Raw genomic sequence first — 23,917 nt, forward strand, 5'->3', positions numbered from 1 at the left:
CGGCCGGGCCCCTCGGCGGGTTTCCGCGCTGCCGCGGCGGCTTAGCGCCCGGGCTTAGGAGCTTCTGCCGCCGGACTCTGCCACAAAGGGAAGCTGCTGCGCGGCTCGGCTCGTGTGAGAGAGGTACGGCTTTGCACGGACTGTGCCCATTTCGCGAAACAAAACTGAGCAAAACTTCACGCAGGAAATAAGCTGCTTTAAGTCTCTCTGCGTTTAAAGGTTGACTTCGGTCAGTGGCTGCTTTAGAGCGGCTGCCGAATTAACCGACCTTTTTGCGTTTTCGTTAAACATTTCAGTGCCGTGTTCCATATGGTTGCTGATTCAGAAGGATGTTTCCAACAGTTGATCCAACGTTATGCTTGCGTTTTCTACGAAAAGCAAAGGGGGGGTTGTTTTGCAGTGTGCTTTTCACTATCAGGGTAGCATAGGCGAAATAAAACGTTACAGAATTTGTGGACGTATTTGAAAAGCCTTACATCATGGAGTTCATCATTAGTGCAATTCGTGCATTGTGTTCAGCCTCAGTGTAACTAGACTGAAATTGTCCAACTGCTGCTGTGCAGTATGTAGGTCATAATAAAAAGCAGCTTTTTCACCGGCTTTCGATGGACTGCATGCCCCAGTGCTGTGGTTGATTAGTTTGTGGTACTTGTACTGTTAAGCGTAGTGGTATTACAGCCAGCTCACATCTCCTTTTTAAAGATATCGCACGTACCGTGCTAGACAGAGCACAACACACCCATTGTGTCCCTCCGTTTGGCGTTCAATAAAAGGAAGGAAACGAGCACTCCACATGGAGCACAAGCACGTTAATAGCACAAGACGGTTAAACTTTTATTGAACAGTCTCAGTGATTCTGAGATAAGCTAGAGAAGGTAGTGAAAATAAAAAGATGACAAATGTAAGGGAACAATTGAAATGGGAGAGGTCTTCTAATTGGCACTCTATGTTAATGCTGTAGATTTTCAGTGCAGAATGAACTGTTCTGAATACTTACTAATCACAACACATCTGATTTAGAGATGAAAACTGTCGTTAGACCTAGGTCAATACAACTGCAGTCCCTCGGTACAGATAACATTTGTACTAAAAGTGGCATTTTATGAACTACCAACTGTATTCTCACCGAGTAATACAATTTCTGATTTAGCTAATACTGAAATGTGTTAAATTATTCTGACAACTCAACCAAATATTCTGATTCACCTTGCATCTATAGAAAATGAAATTATATTTTGGTTTTAGCTCTTATTTAATAATTATGTGGATTTAAATCACAATGAGCCATTTGTTTGGACAGTTGAGTGGGCATGGAATCAAGAATTTGGGGTCTGATATCTTTATAGTTAAATTAGTAACCAGCGTTCTGTAATTAGGAGCCAAATTCCAGTGTGCTATTTCTGTGTGTGTGTATATATATATATATATATTCTGCAGAGGTATTTGGACAAGCATGTGAAGCAGATATCCCCCAAATGAGACATTGCATTTGGAAACAGCACTATACAGATGGATTGCTACTATGTATTTTCTCCATTAGAAAAGCTCCATCTTACTTGAATCATTCCAGGATTTTGTTGTTCAGTGAATGCACACCCCACCTTCTTTTTCTATACCTCTATGTAGGGGTCACATAATAAGTTGCTTAGAGAACTGCTTTCGTGTGTCTTCTATAAAGTGGAATGTGCATTTACAGTGTGATACTACATGAATATTTATGATTGAGTCTGTGTAATTATGATGAAAATGATAAACAAGCAGAGGTGGTATTTCCTTTAAGGTGTTTGTAAGCCTTTCACAAAGAGATAGACAGCTTTTGTTATAGCAATAAGAAATATTGATATGTCAGTATGCAAAAGGTGAAGGATCTTGTAGTTCAAGGTGGACATAATCTCACTATGAAGAATTTATGGTGTAAGAAAACAAGTGAAGACTAGCTATGACTAATCACTAAACAGTGTGCACTCATTAGGTGCTGATAGATGCACCTTATTAGTCTCTATTATTTAAAGCAATATTCTGTACTCTTTCTATTTTGTTTTCTTCCCTTTGTCTTTTTCTCATATCAATTCCCAGCTTCCTTCTGTTTCCTCATTGTCTCTTTGGCAACATCTGATCCCCTCAGAGCTATTTGTAAATCAAATCGGTGACTGTCATTAATGGCCATGGAGGTGCTGCAATAGAATCTGGTGTGGAGGAAGAATTTAAATGAGTTAGAAGTAAGAAACCACAACTAAGTAAAGAGTGTATCCAGTATGAACTAATTCCACATAATGTAAGGTATAAAGGTGTAGAATTGTGTCTCCGATGTAGAAATCAAATTGGCATGAAGGGAAAGTGACATTTTTCAGCTCATCATAAACTGAAGTGTGCTTATGAGCAGAAGACTTACAAGAAGATCTTGACAATAATATGGCACAAGACAAATTGGGTGGTTTTGAATTGGAAGGTGTGACATCAAGTTCTAATTTGAAGTCTAGAAGTTTTTCAGGTTTCAGTGGAGCCACAGTTTCTATCCAAGACATTATTATATATGATTTGAAAGTCTAGGTTATGAAAAGTCAGGCTCCCTCTTGGTCAGCAGTGATGTAAATAACATCAGCTATCCTGCTTTAACACTACAGTCACTTCAAATATTTTTTTAGACAGATGACCTTCAAAGGTGACTCTCGGCCCATGTGTTGTGCTCAAATAGGGTACCAACAAAACAAAAGCAGGCAAATGAATCCTGAAATGCAGTAGTATCATAGTAGCAGGTGCAAATAGTAATAGAAATAAGGGAACAGAATGACCAAAGGTAGAGTCAAGTGGTGTAACAGTGTTTTGGTATGTTGTTTGTTTAAAATAATCAGCTTTGAGCAAACAGTGATAAGCATGAAACAACCATGCCGTCTGTGGAGCACAATAACCTTATGAGAGAGCTAATGTGGGAATGTGTTATCTACCCTCAGCCTATGGACTATTCGCTGTATACTTACCTATATGACCAACCCATGAGTAACAATACAGATGGCATGTGCCCAGGGAACACACTCAGATATCGAGTTAGGGTACATTGTATAATGTTACACTATGGAACGGCCGAACGTCAGTTCTGTATCAGAAGGATCAGGTATTGAATGTAATACACCAATGAAGAGGTTGCATCCGAAGCAGGCAAATTGCAGCATATGTGACCTTGGAACAATATTTCTGCTCCAGCAAGGCTATCTGCACAAACATGGAAATAGGAGTTGACAATTCCTGCTTGTTTATAAACTAGAATTTTGCAGATGTATGCTTTGGTATTGTGTCCTACTCTGATGCTTTCCCATGTTATCATTTCAGTACTGTGTTAAGCATGTTACTCATTGCCAGTTTTTATTATTTCTTTACTGTTGGATGTAGTGTTTAGCTTCCTATTGGAGAGATAACCGTACTATAGATATTCTGTCTTTGTTCATATTTCTTCAAATAGTGTGGTGTCTTTTTGATGAAAGTGTTTTAACAAAGGTTGACCTTTCTGAAATTCTGAAGCATCTCAACATGCTAAGGCTAAAAGAAAACCAATAAGACTTTCAAAGGCACTGAGGTAATAAAAAACTTCGTGTGTTGCAGGGAGAAGGGAGAGAAGTAAATACATAAAAGAGCAGCATGTACCTTCAAGCAAAGGCATGCTGGATGACCACACTCTAGATCTACTCCTGCTTTCAGGTTTTTTGAAGTGTGAAATGTATTTTTCTGTTCAGATGTGTTGTTCCATACCAGTGATACATCATAGCTAATGCTGATGTAAAGCAGGAGATTCCAAAGACGGAGCCTTTTCTTCTGTTATTTCTAACTTCTTTCCCTAAATAGATTGATTTTTTTCATCTTTCTGTACTGAATAAAGATAGTGTTCTGATTCATCCACCCTTAAAAACCTCACCAACCACCACCAGGGGCTTGAATAGCACAGTCGTGGTTCTGTGTTCTCAAGTAACCTGAGTAACATAGTACACTTTTTAAAGAGTTGATGCTGAAGATCCCAAGCCTCAAACGATGGGGGGTGGGGGTGGGGGGTGGGTGGAAGCGACCCTTCATCCTCTCAATCTTTACTATGCTCAAAGTATATAGTAAACTTTTTCCTTAGCTTTTTCAAAAAGTAACTGTTAAATAATGCTGAGGAATAGAGTAATGAAAGCTTTGCTTATTTTTAGGGCACTTGTCTTGCATTTTATATACAGATATTAAAGCAGTATATAGCTGAACTGTTTGATGGGTAACTAAAGCTATCCCTAGTTTAGCAGCAGTTGCTGATTAGCTAAATTTGTCTATGAACATACTGATTTTACCCTTTTGCTTCTTCAGGACCTAAAAGAAAAAGTAAGGATACATGAGGAAATCTGAGGGAAATGGAATCAGTAACTGTAGTTCTCATAGCTGAAAATGGAATTCATCAAGGCTTATTAAACAGTAAAATGCATTTCTTTCCAAAGGCTGCATTTGTTCATAGGATCAACAGTTATGCTAATAGGAAATCAGTAGTTGTGAATGAAGGTCAAAATAGGTGGAAGGGTCTCTAGTTTTTCAAACAGTTTAAAAACAATGGTTCTGGTCCTTACTGGATTTTTTTTTTTTTTTTTTTGAGCGGTGTCAATAGGTTAGGTCCCAGCTCAACTGCAGCAAGACTGAAAGGTACTTGTAATGCCTCCTAAGAGGCTTAGGGTCGGATGGCGTAGCCTGTGATGAGAAGGGGTGCGTGCTGTGTCAAGAGCAGGACAGCTGTAGAGCATTCTTTTTGGCACGTTGCCATATTGTCTGAGGACTCCTTAATTGGAGCCTGAATGTAAAGCTTCATCACCATAGTATAACTTGAGTGTTACCATGTTTAATAACGCCACATACTTCTCAGTGGGATAGACACGAATGTGTGAAGCCACAGAAAGCACAGTGTGCCACCTTACAAAAAGGCATAGATATTACTTAAAGATCATGTCAGTAGTGATGAAGGTGCAGGAGATGTAACAAGTTTTCCTGTGTCAACAAGTTATAAATATTTGTTCCTGATGTAAGAATTTACAAGACATATTAGATAATTACAGAGATCTGATGGGTATTCTAGATGAAGTAGTGAACGCTCTAGATTTAGCAGTAAGGAATGCCAATAAAAGAATAGAAATAGGGATTTCTGAAATGTAAATTGTAGAAGAGATATTAATACTTGAGTTTATGGTATATAGAAAATTCAGACTGAGTTATGAAAGCAGAGTGGTCAGACTTGTATTTTCACTATGATTAATGAAATTAAGTGCAAAAGCAGAGTAGCCTAGACCACAAAACTTGTAGAAGTACAAATTTCAATTCATAACAGTTAGGATTAAGACTGCTTTTGATCTTTTGGAATAAAATGTAAATAAAAATAAAACATCTCATGGTTGTTTCCAGCTGATCTCATAAACTGTTCTGAATCTGGCTAGAACAAGGATATCCAGTAGGACTGACTTCCAAAGAGCTAACACTTTGCCAAAATTTAGTTTTAGTAAATGAAAAGAGGGAAGCTGTTTGTGATTCTGTTATCTGGATGAATTCTGATGTCTGAAAAATGCATGCAGTAAAAATCACATGTTACTACAGTGGTCTCTGGTCATATGAACAGTATTTTGACTATTTGAAGTGATCACAAGGGAAATTTAGTGATTCAGGGCAATAGAACAAAGTGTGGGGTAGGCAGTTAAACTGAATGCTTGAATGTTGTTTGTCTTTCTTCATTTTCTCTTAATATTTTAAAATTAGACACAATTAAAAAGCCAAAAATAATTCTGTTTTTGTGAACATACACATAATCTGAAATCAAGATAATATTGGCACCAAGTTTTCAAGCAGGTGCAAAATTACATTTGTAAGATACTAAATGCCTATTTCTCACGGAATTTCATGCTCATTTGAGAACCTCAGATTCTCTCTTCTGTTACACAAACAATGAGATCTTGTGTAGTTCCTTGAAATACGATACATAAGGACAAATAAATAATTGGTATGAGGTGATTACTGATAGATGAGAATTACAAAGTATTTCAGGAAGGTTTAGTAAATCTCTACCACAGGATGTTTTGCTCTCTCCAATGAAACAGCCAGAGGGGGCCATCATAAGTGGTGGGTTAATGGATTAGATGGCTTCACTTTTGGCTTGGTATTTCAGCTGCTGTTTTTAAACATGATGAGACATCTGTGGAAGTTTGGAATATCAAAAAGACAATAACTTTCGAGGCAATCTGAAACTGCAGGTGTTGGCCTAGATAAAGTATATAATAAATAATTTGCTTTTGAACATAGAGGTCACACTACTGACTTGTGTGTTTTGTGCTTTACACTTTTTAATCTTAAGCAGCTATTGCCTGATTTAGGCATCAATCCTGTATTTTTTTCCTACTAATACTAAAGATGTTAGACAAGCAAGCAGTAGCAACCCAAAGGGATGTCAGTGGAAAACAGTATATATCAGTCATACACTAATGATGTGCATCACACTGCTTCTTCTAGCCAGTTATGCATTTTGCACATTTTAATAAGCAAATTCTGGCAGAAGCCAGCAGTTGCCAGCACAATTTTTATTTAATTTCATTTCTAGTGAATTTCTAGTGAACAGGGAACTCTAAGCCATGACATTCTCCCAGATTAATCAAATTCATGGTAATTGTACCAGTTTTCTTCTGATGAAATCTGTATTTTTTTAGGAATCTTGAAGAAATAATAATTTCAGTGTGACTGATGCAATCAAATGGTTTACTTTGAATAAGTAAAATATAAAAGAGGCTAATCAAATCGAGTGCTGCCGTATGAGAGCTAAGTGAGATGCTGACAGTTTTGACAGTAGAATAAAGACAAAACCAAAGACTTTGTTTTGACATACATGCAGATAATCAGGCAAATTCAAGTCTTTTAACAGACCTCTTCTATAAGGGTCACTTTACAGATACGGATCATGTAATTTGAGCCTTGCAGATTATCATTCTACTTTTAAACAAGTACAAGAGAGGTCTTTAATTCCTTATTTGCATAGCTGTAGATTTACACGTTCACATGCTTTGCCAGTGGCATTTGATTCACAGATGACTGATTTATGGTCTTGAGCAAAGGCCAGATTCAGGACACACTTTGTCAGGACTGCAAACTCTACAAAAATTTTTGGAAGTCTGCACCTGTTCCGGTTAACATACTATAGCGAAACATTAGGAGGATGCCTTTCAGCTTGAGGCAATAGTTTTCTTATGAGCAAGGCAAAAATAATTGCAGTGATGTTATGCTAAATTAATCCAGGTGTGAATTTGTTTACTTCTTGTAATATTTATTGGTGTAATTATCATCTTAAACATAATTCTCTAAAATCAGTCACTGCTTAGCTAAAAGCCACAAATGAAGATCAGCATATTGATATGACTAAGAGCTAGAAGTACAACAGCAAATAGATGTTACACTATTGGTATGTAGATGCATTCCACTTTCACTTCTGGCATTCACTCTCTGTATCATTAGCCATCAGGAAAGGAAGGGCAGATAAAATATTTCCTGAGGAATGGATAAAAAGACTGTCATCTGAGTTGCTATTTGAAAGGAAACTCTTGTGTTTAAGTAATTTTTTCTATCAATATTAAATCATCACCATGCAAAGAAAGGATTGGTGTCAAGTTCTCTTTGCAATAGATGATGAACATAAAAGATGGAACATACTGATTCCAAAGGTATACTGAAGAGCAAGTTTATTAACAGGTGGCTTTGACCACCACCTGACCATGATACTGGTGGTTTCATGACTTCCTATAGCAGAAATGAAAATTTAAAAGGAATTTGAGGAAAAAGCAAATAGTGGCTTTGTGGATACACTTGGGAAGTGTTCTTATTATAAAAGGCTACTGCTTCTTATGAATGGTTGAAATGTATGTGGGAAAATCTGACTAGATTGTGATGAGAGTTTTGGGAGTTGAAAGAAGAGACAGGATGAGAATTTTGAAGTGCTTGAAAAGGAAGAGGAGAAAGATATAATTGCTGCAGTGAGAAGGCAAGGAGCCAGTAGTATGTGCCCACTGTTCTGGGGCAGGGACGGGTACAATGGCTTCAAAGCAAAAAACCAGACTGGTTTCATGGGGTGCATTTTGCATAGATCAGAAAGTGTTACCTGAAATGGCAGGCCCAGATACTGTAGTTAAATTGTGTGATGACAGAGACCTAAACAATAGTGTTCCTGATGAGGGACCAAAAAAAACACAATTTAGGACCAGACTTCAAAAATGCTGTGGAGAAATTAGTCCTCGGGGGAAAAACTACAACACAGTGTTTAGGAGAGCAAAGGGGAAGCAGGCAGGTATGAGGAAAAATGAGCCAGGTCATTGAGGAATTCATGTGTTTGAATATCCAAGGCCTATTGTGTTTTTAAAAAGTCATTATATTTGCATTCTAGTCAAATTTCTAACCTCTATACACAGTGTGCCGGGGCATCCCACATTTTTAAAATGTTTTTTAGTCTTCATATGTACACTTAAGAATTCCAGTCCCAGTTTAGCTTTGCAAACAAATTGATCCCCTTCTGTGGTTTTATTCTGTGTGTTGCATTTTATTCCTGTGAAACTGAGATGGTCAAGTCTTGACTGTTCATAAGCACTTTAGATGAAGCATTAGAATTTTAGCCCATGTTTTCAAATAAATAGTTGTGTGGATATCCATTATGGAAATGGGATTCTTTTTAGCTGTCCTCCACAAGCAATGGAATAATGTGATACTGTGGATAGGGGTCAGGCAGTAGGTAGTTTGGAGGCAAGCATAACACTTCATAAAAGAAGGTGCTGTGGTGCTCAGTTTGGCTGACCGTTGTAGAAGAGGAAACTTGATTTTCTGATTCTGAAGTCAGTACCCCAAACCATCTATGAAACAGCTATTTACAGTCTGAGCTATCTGCTCCTTCTGCTATGACTGTATATTTGCTGACAGTTCTGCGCTCCAATTCCTGTCCATTGGTTTTGTACCAAATTGTTTTAACAGGGGCAAATTGTGTTAGAATGTTAGTGGGATATCTTGTGTGTTTTTCTTTATATACACCTGTGCATTAGGATTGCAGATTCCTTCTGGAAGGTGTCCTCAGTGATTCAGTGCATGTACTTGTTTTTCAAATTATCAGTTGAGATGGTAGTTAAAAGGTGGCTTGAGTTCAAACATGGCTTAATATAATGATTATATTGCAAGCTTTCTTGTGTGTAGTCCTCTTGGAAATCTATAACTCTGCTGTCATCTTCAGTATTGTATAAATTTTAGTTATACTTCTATGGATTTTATCTTCCAGTATGTTTAGGAGCAGTTTCTCTATGTTCATTAAAAGTGCGGATTTTTTTCTGAACCAATTGCAGATAACACTGTTGAATTTCACATTCAATACCTGAAATTTTTAAAATATTCTGATTATATAAGTATATTAAATCTTCTTAAAGGAAGCCACTCCTTTTATTATTGAATTTGCTTTCTCTAGTGTTGATATGAGGAGGACAGATTTTACTGTGAGGAGCTTTCTAAAGAGCTAAAAGGATTTTTAGCTCTGGTGCCCAAAAGCAAATAATTTTCTTAACAAACTTTTTTAGGGATAAGTTTGAAACTATGCTCCGAGACCCCTACACACTTTCGGTAGGTACTAAAATTTCTACACTTAGATTTTCAAAATTCTGAAACCTGATTTCTTCTTTCTCATAATCCTAAATTAGTATCTCCTGCTGCAAGTGCTGAAATTAAGATTTGAGTTTAGGCTTGTAAGAATCTAGTCCAAATAAGACTCTTAAAAGCAAAGTCATGACTTCAAGGTAGTTCTTCTGTGACTTACCTCAAACCCGAGTATATATAAAATTCTTTCCAAAGACACATCCTAAACATGGAATTTAGAATTTATTTAAATGTTTAAGAGGATGGAGATAAGTTCAGCAAAATGAAGCTTTCAGATGAAATTACTATAGACTATGGTATTTTCAGAAGCTCTTGTCGGTCTGTGTTCTCCCTTTGGAGACAATGATAGAAGCCCTTCTTCATTAAAAATGGTTATAGGAAATGTGTGCTTTTACAGCACCACTGAAAAGGCCTCAGTATCCAGCTTTTTAGCATTCTAGTTTTAGGTTCAGCCCAAAATGCCTAGTAAATGCCTTTCAGAGAATACTGGAAAGATTTAAATAAAAGATGAAAAAAAAGTGTTGCAGTTGTGTTCATTTCTGTTCCTTGAAATTACTGGAAATGCCTTTACATGTGTATATAGACACATTTTATCTTATTTTTTTGATGTCTTGTAGATACATAATTAGTTCTGCCTCCTAAAACTTGATAATCATCAAGTTACTTTCAAATTATGCTGTGCATTTCAAGCTGGGATTCTACAAATGCTACCCAGACTTGAAAATTGGGGTCAATCTGGTTTTGGTGTTTTATCATGCTTAACTTTCTGTGCTATGTGTATCATATGCACCTGGAAGTTAGAAATTTCCCATGTGAATCAAGGTAAGGGGTCACCTTCATTTCATGAAGAGGATGAATCAGAAAATACAGATATCGTGTTATCATTACAAAGGCAGTAATGTTTCAATATCGTAGCATAAAAAGATTTTGGATGTTGACTTCTTTAGGTATGGATCACATGACAGCACAGAGTTTTGTTTATATTTTAATGCTGTTTCTACTTTTAATAGTACTATAAAAATGGTTTTGAAGTATTCAAGGACAGTTTAGACTTTGATCTCGATTTACATGTTTCTAGTTCATGCACCAATCTATTGTAAGGTGATTTTGTTATAAATAACAAAAAGCTGTGCACATACTATGTAAAACTATTAGCGATTTCCCCCACTCTCTTGTACTCTGGTTTCAAACTCTGGTCTTCAGATAACTGTTAATCATATATAAGTTCTTTTCACCCTGATGATTAGAATGCAAAGGCTAAAAACTTAACATTAAATGCTTTTCTAATGTTTTCCTTATGAGGAAATTGTTTAACTGCTGTAAGAATCAAATGTGTGTGAGCTTAAACTGCAAGTCAGTAGGTTTATAGCAGAAGGCAAGGCAATGCAAGGAGCTTAATGTGGTTTGGATACTAAATTTGTAACAATTAAACTTCTGCTAAGATATGTCTAATATGTTTGCTTTTGATGTTTCTATCTACAATACTGTAATTTGACAACTTTTTATCTCTACGTTCTCTTTCAGGAGGTAACATAGAAAACTGGGATGATGAACTATATTGTATAAACTTACTAGAGAAAATTTACCTTTCAACTTCTCAATTTTGCTTTTCCATATATGTAAAACTTTCAAGCCATTTTAGAAGCAGAGGGTAGCAGAAGTCACTGGCTTCATCCTTTAGTTTTCTTAAGTGCAAACATTCATTTGTCCATTGTTGCTTGTAGTGATCTTTGTCTAAGTGTTGGAATTGAGAATTTCTGTTTTGAACTGGACCAAGCTGATAAAAAAATTAAAAATCCTTGAGGTAAAAAAGGGTCTTTTGAGCTTTTATTGTTAATAGGTGGATGGCTTTGAAAAATAGAGGATGTTAAAGTTCTGAGGAAGTAAACAATTTCTAGGAAGGGAAATCCGCCTTTTCATATGTTTATTTTTCAAAGAGAGGAAATTACCTAATAAGTGTAAAACTTCAGAGATACAGAATGGAATATCTACCTCAAATTATATTACCTTTGACTTCCAGTTCTCACATATCTTAAGATCTGAATGTGATTGTGATGTTTTCATTTCTGCTTTTCAAGCTGCCTTCTATGTGACTTCAACTGCCATGAATTTAGGCTTGTGATATGGACACAGGTGCTGCTTTCTTTATCCAATGCGCAAAATACACAGTTGTATTGTTCCAACTGTCAGTTTGTTTCTGTTTGAGAATATTTTCGAGGACTTTTCTCTCCATCTTCCTAGTTGACATTGGCCTTTGTTATATGAATAGGATCTCTAAAAGGCCTGATTTTCATAAGTATACACTGCATCTCTTGCAAAGTGTGTGTAGCCCTTCATCATGTGTCATACTGGCTATCAAAAATGGACATAGCAAGAAAGTCTTATTTTAGAATTGTGTCTGTAGACTGCCGTGTGGAAGAGTTTTTCTATGCAGGGAGAAAACCTTTGGCGGAAAACATGAGTGCAGTTTTGGATTTGTTATTAATTAATGATGTTCACTCATAAGCAATGGAAGTGTATTGATGGAGGAGAATTAGGAAATTGCTAAAAATCTTTTAAGTAATGTCACCCACAATGACTTCTGTCTTGTCATCACCACACTTGCCACTAAAAGGGGGGTCTGGTTCTGTTAGCTGAAAAATTATTTCTGGCCTGCAAAGAAGTCAACATAGGGCAAATGACTGGCAGTACATCTGTAACATCCTGTGTTTCCTGAAACACAGCAAGCATTAAATGGGCTAGGGCTAGTATGGATATAGAGAAGCCACTGGGGGCTGTTGGCGTTGTGCTGTAACTTCACCTTTGGAAGCTGAAGCACTTCCTAGAAGCAAAGTCCTCCTTTCCTTCCAAGCTACTAGTGTGAGGAACTGTCAAATCTGTGGGGAAATTATGATCTTCAGGAGTAATAGAGATTTGAACAGGAAGGAATCCGTTTTCTGCTTTAGGGACTTCCTGTTAATCATGATACATATTATTGCCACAGAGGAGATTGCCCGGGTGACTTGCCATGACCAAAACAAGAAGCATCATTTAGCAGCTTCCTGCTGCTATATAATTATGTTTCTTTACTCTGCTTATACTCTGCAAAGTTACAACAGTATTTGGATTGTCTGGAAAGCAGCAGTTTCAATAATACTGCAGTTGGGATGTTAAGATTTTCAAATCCAACAAATCAGTTCTGAGTTTGTCCAGGGCATAAAACTTCCTTGTACAATTCTGAGCCAAATGTATGCAGTTAACAAGATACTGTAGCTTTGGCCCTTCAAGACAGTATGAGCATGCTGCTATGTAATAACATCCAGTTGTATATACCCAGTGACAATACTGCTCTGGCCAGTTGCAGTTGAATTTACATGTTGAGTCCTTACAATTATTTACTGATGCATAAGTGGGAAAGAAAACATGAGGCAACTAATGTCTGTATCTCTCTGGAAGTTACCAACTATTTCGTATGTGTTAAGGCTATTTTTGAGGTCATGCTCACTTTCATAAAGCCTTGAGAGCCTTGATGTTTCTAGCTAAGATATACGTTGATGCTGATCACACTCTGATGCCCTGCGTTTTCCATTCTGGCTCTTGCAGCCCTAGAGCTTTTGAACTTCTCTGCAGGAATCATAGTTTGTGCTGCATATCATTTATCTGTTGTCTTTATTGTGTAGCTCTAACTTTATAAATTAAGTCTGTGTCTGCCAATACTATGAAGCCACAAGCTTGACAGGCCAGTTCTAACAAACTAGAAGTGAAAAAGTGTGAAACAGCTTTAGTGTGCCCGCTGAGCTGATTTATAGACAGTGGGTCCATGGCACCTTTAAAGAAAGCAGTGATTCAGCTCTACTCTTGAAGAAGGTGATTTCTAAGTTTGTAAGAGATTTTGAGCTATTCCAATCTAATGTAGTATTTTCTTTAAGCCATATTACTTCCTTTAGTGTCATCTTTTGGCTAAGCCTCACTGATACCTGTGACTACTCTGCAGGCTTTCAAACTTGCTGTGCTGTGTGCCATGCAGTATAAAGAAGGTGTAGGCTGGCAGTTGGGCGGCTCTGTTCCTGCTTTGACTTGCTGTGTATGTTTGGAATTTGAGCTTGATTTGGTATATCCTGTACTGCTATGTTTCAGTCTTATCTTACACAAAAGGAGATTTTGGTTAGAGCTAGGAAAATAATGCTAAGGATAACTAAGCACTGGAGTGTCTAAAGAAGCTGGGATATCTTTCTTGCTGGATGCCTTCTGAAACAGACTGATCAGATGTTGATCTTGCTGTTATGAAGCAGATGAACAAGATGACCTGGAGATCCCTTCTCTTTGTTATGAGGAATTGTAGGAGAAACAACTCACATTCAGTCTACTGCTTCTGATATTGCCCAAAGTCAGGATGGTTTGTGAATTCCTACAAGCTGACATGGTTTGGTTTGAAGCCAGATGTCTTTTCACACCCTTCATGAATAACCAGCCTGTCACTGCTATCCCATCAAAAATCCCTTCAGAATCAGTCTATAGAAACAAGTTGTGCAAAGGCATAAGAATATGTGGTATGATATTAAAGCATGAGGTCATAAGGAGAGTTCAAGTTGACTTCAAGTTCTGCCAGAAAGTGGTATAAGTAAAGTTATAGACTATAGAATGGCTTGAGTTGGAAAGAACCTTTAAAGGTCATCTAGTCCAACACCCCTGCACTGAGCAGGCACTTCTTCCACTAGATCAGGTTGCTCAAAGACCCATCCAACCTGACCTTGAACATTTCCAGGGAGGGAGCATATACCACCTCTCTGTTCAACCTGTTCCAGTGTTTTACCACCTCATTGTAAACAATTTCTTCTTTCTATCTAATCTAAATCTACCTAGGTTTAATTTAAAACTATTACTCATTGTCCTATCGCAACAGGCACTCTTCTGCCCTTTCTCTGGACCCACTCTCAACAGGTCAATGTCTTTCCTGTGCTGAGGACTCCAGGTAGGGTCTCACCAGAGCAGAGGGGGAGAATCCACCTCCCTTAACCTGCTGGCCACACTTCTTGTTCAGCCCAGGATATGGTTGGCTTTCTGGGCTGCAAGCACACATTGCTGGCTCCTGTCCAGCTTTTCATCCACTAGCACCCCCAAGCCCTTGGGCAAAAGTACACTTTTAAGTCTTGGAGCTGCTGTATTTGCCCAGTAGCTTTGGTGCCCATGGGCATGGCACACTTGGCCAGATCTCTTGAGCAGCCCCTAGTGCATGGCAGATTCCACCTCTTGGGAACTGATGGTCAAGCATTCCTTATGATGTGTCAGATGACATGTTTTTCCAGTGATACATTCAGTAATGTCATTGTTGAAGGGGTTTGTGATACCCATCGTCTTGGATAGGATAATGGTCTCACGATGTATCTGCATCAACACCTGCACTGATGGGTGCAGTAACTCCTTTCTGCTATTCTTACTGTGCTTGTAGCCCCTCTCTCAGGTTATCCAAAAAATATCAGACTCTGCCAGTATTAGCTTGTATTCTAAAGTGCTGAAGTGTTACCTGCCCATAGCTGGAAGCCTTCAAAGCTTTCCACAGCTGCTTATGTCTCTAGGTTGTGTTTTCAGTTAAGTGGATTATAGTAGCAAAATGGATAAACTGACAAAAGGAACATTTAAGGAGGGGTGGTTCTCTATGCTGCTTTCACCTGTTGTTTAACTTCTAGTGAGAGGTTTTGTACTCAGTTGAGGTGACAAGTATCATTCCCTTCACCCTGGGGTTTGGTGCCTGAAAGCTTCAGCTGCAGTAGGTTTATGTCTCCTACCTTCTATGCTAAGTAGCAGAAAGGGTTAAAATTATTTGATTGGTAAAGCTAATGACTGTGTTTCATATAGGTCCCTTATTTTTTCTTTACTAAATTGGCAGCTTAGCAAACTGGCTGAACACCATTGTGGTAATTATTGAGAAGCCTAAATTCCTTTGTGGATTTAGTCATGGTAATTGGAATAGAAACTCAATACAGCATGTGGAGGTGTAAAGCTGGCCTGGCCATAACCTGGTGGTTTAAGAAAGAAGAGGATGGCATTAGGCCCTGTGTGCTCTGTAGCACAAATCTTTGTGAAGGGAAAGGAGGGAATCGGGATTTGTGGTTCTTCTGTGAATGTCTTTTGCTTTGCATGGACCGGCTAGCTTGAGACTGAGCGCTGCATTTGTGCACAGGAGAATGTATGGGCTCAGAGCCTAGTGATGGCAATTCTCCCTTGCGAAGTGGGCAGAGACTTATCCATGACAACTCTTAGAAGGTGTTAATATTTCAGAGTATATTTTTCAGGTGTTAATATTTGAGAATAATTGGAAAGGAGGCAGTCACTCAAATTTTCCTTTCTCCCAGGTAAATTCTCTTTATTAAGCTCTTGCTCTGTGAGCCACATGAAGTCTGTCATTACTCTGTGGAAGATGGGCCAGTGTCCTCAAAAGACCAGACAGTAGCTTGATGCTTAGTATTCTGTATCAGATAAGTGGGAGATGTGACTGTAAATCCTTCTGGAAATTTAATCAAGGTTTTCAATATCTGTGGCAGATGTTTTAATGACCATCAGTATAGTCTTTTTTAGAAAAAATAAAATGTGATGGGGTAACACCATCTTCCACAGGTCTTATGAAGAGTGAAAATAACCTGAGAACATCTTATGGATGCTTGTGCCCCAGACACAAGGTTGATAAAACACAAGTTTGTACATGACAGCTGTCACCAAAGAGATTTCATCAATGTGAGACACTGCTTGCTTGGTTCAGCAGGAGAATTTTAGGTAACTGTGAACTTTACTATTAAAAGGTACATAGATGCCTAGGAATTTGGGTAAATGTAAAATGGGTATTTTAGAGATTGTCGCTTTGGATTTGGGCTCAAAATTGCTTTTGAGCAGCTAGTTCAACAAACCCAGACATTTGAGTTGGTAAGTCAAAATGAGCATTGCAGGTTTAGAGTCCTGGCTTGTTTATATGTCTGAGGTATTACGCCTTCGGGAAAACCCTTCACCCTAATGCCCCCAGCACCCTCCCAAAAAACCTCCACAATCTTACACAGCAGTTGAACACTTTATAGCAGAAAATTAGTCTGAAAGACAAATAACCTTGTACAAAGTTCTTGAAACAATGGACTAGTAAGTAGTGTGTATCAAGAGCGAGATAAACAATAAGCTTCTGTTGTCCATTTCCCGAAAAGCCCTTTTCATACTGATTTCCTCATATATTTTTAACTGTTTACTCTTGGAACAGACAAAGTTAGTTTTACTAGCAAAATAGTGCTCTTAGCAGTCATATCGTTCTCTTGGTCAAGTTTCATAGTGATAGCTGTGGTGACTGTAGTTACTTTTCACATCATTAGGAGGGCAGTTACATGGTTTGCTGCCAGTTAAATACAATTGGTATAAGTATTGGAATTGGTAACAACAGATCACCAAGAGGTTCTACAAATTTAAAGAATATAATTTTACTAATATATTATGGTTTTAATTTTTATATGCATGTAATTTTAAAGGTTTCTATATTATGTAATCCTGTTATTAAATATATTAAAAGTTATAACCATTTCAGTGACTGGCAAAATATTGGGTATGAGTCCTAAGATATCAAACAGAATCTGCAGCAAGGAAATACAGTCCAGTTTTGCCAAAGGTGATTGGCAGAAAATCTGGTACTAGCCATCTTTCCAGCTTCTATTTAGAAAACAGATTAATTTTCCAGAAATGTGTTGTCTTGATAAGCATCTTATGTTGTTTTGGGTTTAACATATTAGATCCCCAAAAAGCATAAAGAAGGTTTCAAATTCATAGATGCTGACTCTATATGAAAGCCTTTTACATCTTTAGAAACACTTAACCATAAGGACAGTCAGTGACACTTTGTAGCTTTTGTAAAAGTTCTCAGATATATCAAGATTCCTGAAAAGCAAATTTTAGGTCATATGGTAAACTCAATTTACTGTGATGGCAGAGCTGCTTGTTTACAAAGCATCTTTCACAAAAAATCTGGCCTAGGGGTTTTAGTCATATAATTTTTTTTTCTATCAGTAGACAAAATTTTATTATAATGGGGGAGCGGAGAGCAGACTTATGTTCCAAAGTCAAAAATGAGAACTTGAGTATAGCTAAAGACAGATGGTGTCTTTTAAAGAGAACCCAGATCTGCTGTTCTGGAGAACAAGAGCAGAGGCAACTCTTCATCAAACATCTGCCATTTTGCACAAACATCAGCTGGTGTTAATGAAGTGAGAGCATGATTCTTCATACTTGATATCTTGATCCATATCTTTCAAATGTGTGAGTTATCAGTAAAACACTTCTGTAAAATTCAGAAGGCTTCTTGGATACTCTGCTGGATCAGAGATTGCCTGATAACTCTTGGATGGCTCTAGAGTGCTTTCTGAGGAACACAAGCCAAAAAAAAAAAAACAAAACAAACCCACAAATCTTATGTTCTGAAAGCTTGAGTCTATTTTTCAATAGATAATCCACCTTTTTCGATGTGTAACTCTAATGAAACTGTAGTAGAGACTGAAATTCAGAATCTATTATTTATGTGGGGTTTTTAATGTTGAAGGCTTTTTCAGGAGTTCTTTTACATAGGATGGTCTAGAAAATTTCCAAAGTACCTTTTTATACATATCCACCTAAGGAAAGCTGCATGTGTATTTGTAGTCATTGTTATATGTGCTGTCATTCTAATATGACAATTCTTAAGCTACTGCCACTACATGAGGCTGAGGCATGCTTGGTGACATAGGACATCAAGAAGTATTTAGAAGTAACCTGACTAGAATGTCAAGTTCATTTAATGACAGTGAGGAGGGCAAAAACTCTTAATATAGAAGAAAGCAGTGCTTTCCTACCTGCTAATCCTCAGTCAAGTCTTGATTATTGTACTTAAAATTATCATGACTTTTGATCAGTGCATAGATTTGCCCTTGTGAGAATTTAGAAGCCTTTATGATTAACAAGGCCCTAGAAATTTTGGAGTAGGAGAAAGGAGCTGACATTTTTTTTTTTTATTCTTGTCTAAAGCAGTTTATATATAAAAATGAAGCTCTCATTAATGGGAAATTTATGCCAAGTTTCTTACGGTAGCACATAATGAACAGACTTCAGCCCCATTGTGGCCCTAAAGAGGGCCATTGGGTTAAGAAAACGTCTTTAAGAGAAAAACTGCCTGGTTAAAGAGGGTCCCACCAACCATACTAGCACCAAATATACTAGTGTGTCAGGGCAGGGCGGGGGGGCTTGAATATGCGAGGAGCATTGAGGGGACGGGGCTGTAGGAAAAGGAGATGCAGTGCTTGCCATGGGCCAGAGCAAAGGCTTCCAGTCTGGACATTCCCCACCCCCGCTTTAAGCCTTTGCAGACCCTCTGTGACAACATCACAGCCCCCCAGGGGTCCGTGGACCACGGGCTGAGAACCACTGGTTTGTATGATCTATGTGTAACTATGTATTCCGTCCTCTCCAGAATGGCCACACTTCATAGCTCCATGGCTTTTCAGCAGTGGAAGCTACTGAAAGCACACATGAGACATTGAAAAAAGGTTCATTCTTATTTGAAAGATCCTTCAGGATCATATGTGTCTACAACATTTGCAAGACCAACTGAAGTCCAGGAAAAAGCATGTGATTGATAGCTTACCTCCTGTCCTTCTGTAGATTTTTTTTTTTTTTCCTGTAATCTGGGAAATAAGTGTTTTGGAGACTGAAATGGTCAGTTCTATGAATGAACTCTAAGAGACTTCCACAAATGCACAGCACATGCGTTGTGCTTACATTGTCTAATAATGTGTGTTTAATGTCAGCTGTCATAGCTCAGTTCCAATTCACGCAACACGCTTATTTGGAAAAAATTAAAAATTAAAAAAAAAAACCTTATCCATACTTGTTTCTTCCTGGAGCAGGTAATGTTTGAATTGCTTAATACCCATTATTGATTAAATTACACTAGTGTGCCTCTAAAGAAATTATATGCTTGATTTTAGTGTTGCTGATAGCCACAAAATGGGAGATACAATTATCAGTCTCTGAAGAGCCTAATATGATAATCTTGGTAGTAGTGACATGTTTGTTTTACTAATAAATATATAGATATATTCTTTGATACCTAGATGGTACATATGATGTTTATGGCATATAGTGTTTCCTATAGATACAGATCATCTGATTTATATCTAGTAGTTAAAGCACATCTCAGTATATACCGCAACAATGCTTTTCTCATATTTAGTAAATGGGATAAATACTAATAGGTAAATTATTTTTTACCTATTAGTTTTTGCAACACAAAAGCAGTTGCAGAGAGTGTATGAAGAAACAAAGTACCAAAATGTGTTAAGCACTGGTGGTAAATCAGCTAAGGGTATATCTGCCTTCTGAGAAGATGCTTCAGAAAAGAAATGCTGTCCTGTAAAGTATTGCATATTGTATTTCTTCAGGAGTAAATTGATACTGCTAATAATGATTTTAATACATTCTTCCGTTTTCCTGTTTGTGTAGTATTAGTATTTGGCATTCAGATATTTACTGATTTTAACTTGTAACTACCAATGAAAGCATTATGGATAGCAAGGTAATGTAGGCTCTAACTCTGTGTACTTACTGGTCTTGTATTTATTTACAAACTATACTGCATGTTCCACCTGACCATTACAACTCTCAAGCTAGCTATAATTTACATGTTTCTTGAAATTTAAGCTATTTGAGCCCTTAAATCTCTTTGTTCATGAATCTCAAGTAAAATATAAACTGAGCTTTTTAACTTCTCTGAACTAGTCTTGTGGTAAAATTACAGTCCTAAACTACCCGTTTTTAATGAAGAAGTGATAATGATTAATTTAACGGGTTGATATTTAGAGTTTGTGGGGTTGTAGTGTTTGTTGTAGCTGCTTTTAAGTACAGTAACACTAAAAATAATTGGGATCAAATGGGAAGGATGCTTTTGAGCTAATCCAGAAAGAATTTGCACTATGTTTTCACACTCAGCATTTTTCTCATTATTGCTGTAAGTGTGTTATAGCTGATGATTTTTGAGTCTTCAGGAACAAATAAGCTTTTTGTGTTTGATCTTTAACAGTGATCATTGCTTTACTAATTTAATAGTTTACTAAATAGCCTGTCTGTCTGGCATCCTGTTTCATGTGTCAGTGTAGCTTTCAAATAGTTACTGTTCACAAACCAGAAATTAAGGTGACCCATGGTGTTTTGAAATGCTTTCAAATGACTGTGCTTAAGTAGACTTGACTGGAAATTTAATAGATATTGAAACATTTTGTAGTTTTACCACACCAACCTTATTCTAGGCTTTGAGTAGAGAGTAACTTCAAATCTCCTAACTTTTCCTTGAAGAAAAGTAACAAGTTTTTCAGTGGCAGTGCCTAACAGTGTGGACGTGTATGAAAAGTTGTTCTTGTAAAGCAAAGTTGTTTTTGTCAGAATTGCTTATATAGAGGGACATCTTGGAAGCTCCTTCCTGTACCAGAAGAAGCTGCAAAAAGTTAAATAACAGTGGTGGTTTTCCACTGACTTAGTGTATCTGTTTTCTGAAACTTCAAAGTAATTAGCTTTTATGTACCTATCAAGATGGTTTTGAGTTTTTTCCTATAGTTGTTAATTTGTACTGATACTTTATGTTTGCCAGTACTTCTTACATTATAATGTGTAATGTGGCTGTTTGGGGATATGGCAGAGGAAAGCAGGGAGATCTTTACCATGCCACTGAAAAGCCCTGTTAGAAAAAATGGGAGTGCCAGTGACTTCAGGACACTAAGCTTCCGAAGTAGCACTAGTGCTGAAACTGGAAACTTAAGATACAAACTACTGGATTCAATCTTGGTAAACTAATTTGTCCTCAGATATGTATGCCAGCCAGATACAATGCTCTTAAACGCAAATAGAAGTACTTCCATCTCAGATGAGCCCTTGTGTAAGGAAGACAAGGCATCTTCATAGAAGACCAAACCCAAAACATGTTTTTCACATAAAATATCCATGGTGGTTCATTTCCTGAGCTACAGGTAGTAGTCTTTAAGGTCCCAGATTTCCTTTTAACAGTATTTTTTGTTCATCATCCACAGTGACTGTTCCTTGCTCTTTCTGTTTCTTTAACTAAAAATTTGGACAATGAACAAAGTTTTTTGCTATGGATTTCCTGATATTTTTTTTTTAGCTTGGATTGGGAGGCTGGTTATTCTGTATTGCATTTTCATTTTGATTGTAGGCAAGCCCATTGCTGCTGAAAATAGCTCAAATGTTCTTAGAACAAAAACATCAGCCAGCAGCTCAGATTATTTCTCTCTTCTTTTGCAGGCTCTTGCATGTTTAAATTAATTTCTTGCGAGAAACCTTCATAAAGGGCTAAATAAACAAGATCTACATATTTCTTACTTCCTCTGCATTTGAGACACAAACTCGTCTGGCTGGTAAGTAATAATTTTCTTAAGGATTTGTCTTTCTTCCTGCCCTTATGACTTGCATTTTTGAGTTTCTAATTAGTGTTCAGAGAAAACCAGCTTCTGTTTGCTAGTGGTTCTGCTGCATGCTCTGTATGAAGTATGAAGACTAATCTGCAAATCATTACTGTGCTGCTTTCACAAACTTCACAGTAGTACCTATGATTCTGTTAGGTACTTTGGTGTAAGTGAAGTTTTAATTGTTTATCTAGTAGTTTTAAATGTTTTAAAGCAAAACTAGTGATTGTTCTCTCTTGAAATTATTTATCTGTTTGAATGTTCTGGATTTAATGAATTTAATGAATTTTTGTATTGCAAAGTATATTCTGTGTCCAGTCAGAGTTTAAAAATAGACTTTCCCAGCAATTCATTCATGTTTCAGCTTGCTGGCTTCATCCTGTGTAGATAAAATAGGTTCATGTTATGGATGCAATATTATATTTTTCTTGGTGATGTGCCTATTTCATAGGATAGTAAGCATACTTGTCAGTAGTCTTTAATTTGATAATATAATTCTGTAACAGTACTATTAAAGATATTTGTGGCTTTCAGAGTTTATTTGTGTTTTGACTGTACTGCTTAAAACAATTTTTTTTCTTAGCTTATGAACTGTTAACTGCATACAACCCAAACAAACAAACAAAAAAAGTTTTGTCCTTTACCTTCTATTTTTATACTTTATTGTGATTAAAATGAAGAAAATCTCAGAAGAGCAAAAAATTTTTGTTCAGTGCTGTGGCTTTTCTAAGCAACTGGCTAGCATTAAATGGCAGTCTATATATACCTAGTCAATCTGATCACATATGCTGTGGCGCTTTGGCTTACCACAATTACTGTGTACTTACGTACTGCATAGTTCATTTTGCAGGCTTTTATAGCACTAACATTAGTTTGCTTCAAAAAATATTTGGAAACCCCACGTCCTATTTAAAAGTAGTTGTATAGTTAATGTAAAGCAGTAGTTATGCATTATATTTTCATAGGAAAAAAGATCAGTGGTTTTATATAAAACCTGTTTAGGGACTTTCCAATTCATTTAAGTTTTGGTAAGAGGCTTCCCAGCTTATTTTTGGAAAAAGAGAAAATCTGAAGTCTAGGTATACATTTCAAATAGCATATCTTTTTGTAAAAAATACAGAATTTTGTGTAAAAAGTCAGGAATTTTCTTTAACAGTTTTTCAGAAAAAAGTAAAACCAAGTCTAGTTCCACTGTAATGTTTGCAGTAATGTTTTATTCTGATACTTGAGAATCTGCTTGTTCTCCCTTACAGTAGCAGATATTGATAGTGTAATGTAGGTATCCACTTGAAACCATGGGAATTTCAGCACCAGGCATACTTTGTTTCAAATTAGTCAGTTTTTATTGTTTTTCCCCTTTCATTTTTAATTAAATTATATTCCTCTTGGTTTAGGTTCTTCCCTATTCCTGTCTTGCTGGCACATATAAATCTGCTTCCCCAGTAGGTCAGTCATGCTGTCCTTGTACTTCCTAAGTTCTTTTGACCACACTCTAGTTAATACTTGTCTTACATGGATTTTCATATAAAAATAATTTTTCACCTGAGACTTACTTCAGAAGAAGCTGAAGCTTCTGAAGGAACTTAAGACACTTAAGAGGCAATCCTGTAGTTGCTGTTTGAGCAATGTAGAAATGTGTGATCCCTTAACATGTCAAGAAGACAGAGCTGGAGGAGAAGTTATACAAAACAGGCTGCAAAATAGACAAAATATTTACCAAGTATTTTAAGTTAAAAGCAGTGCTTGAATTGTATGAAGTAAGGGCCAAGAATGATCTATTAATGGTCATTTTTTAATTCCCTGACTTTGAA

The 23,917-nt window shown here is 37.1% G+C and overlaps 1 protein-coding gene across 18 annotated transcripts in view; it reads left to right on the forward strand.

Annotated features, from left to right (window-relative positions):
* Nucleotides 1-6: 6 nt before the first annotated feature.
* The window catches only part of SORBS2 (sorbin and SH3 domain containing 2), a 166,036-nt gene continuing 142,125 nt past the window's right edge, over nucleotides 7-23,917 (forward strand). For 13 of the 18 annotated variants that reach the window (XM_026847271.1, XM_026847275.1, XM_026847281.1 and 10 more), the window contains exons 1-2: nucleotides 7-123; nucleotides 21,946-22,058. The gene's annotated coding sequence lies outside the window, so the exon portion shown is untranslated. Of the gene's footprint in view, nucleotides 124-2,169; nucleotides 2,220-12,773; nucleotides 12,784-20,136; nucleotides 20,142-21,945; nucleotides 22,059-23,917 lie in introns of those variants that run through there. The other 5 variants (XM_026847291.1, XM_026847292.1, XM_026847272.1 and 2 more) reach the window with 4 other exon arrangements.

The sequence above is a fragment of the Athene cunicularia genome (genome assembly GCF_003259725.1).
Source record: "Athene cunicularia isolate RWA chromosome 4 unlocalized genomic scaffold, athCun1 chr4_part1, whole genome shotgun sequence".
In the NCBI taxonomy this organism is placed as follows: domain Eukaryota; kingdom Metazoa; phylum Chordata; class Aves; order Strigiformes; family Strigidae; genus Athene; species Athene cunicularia.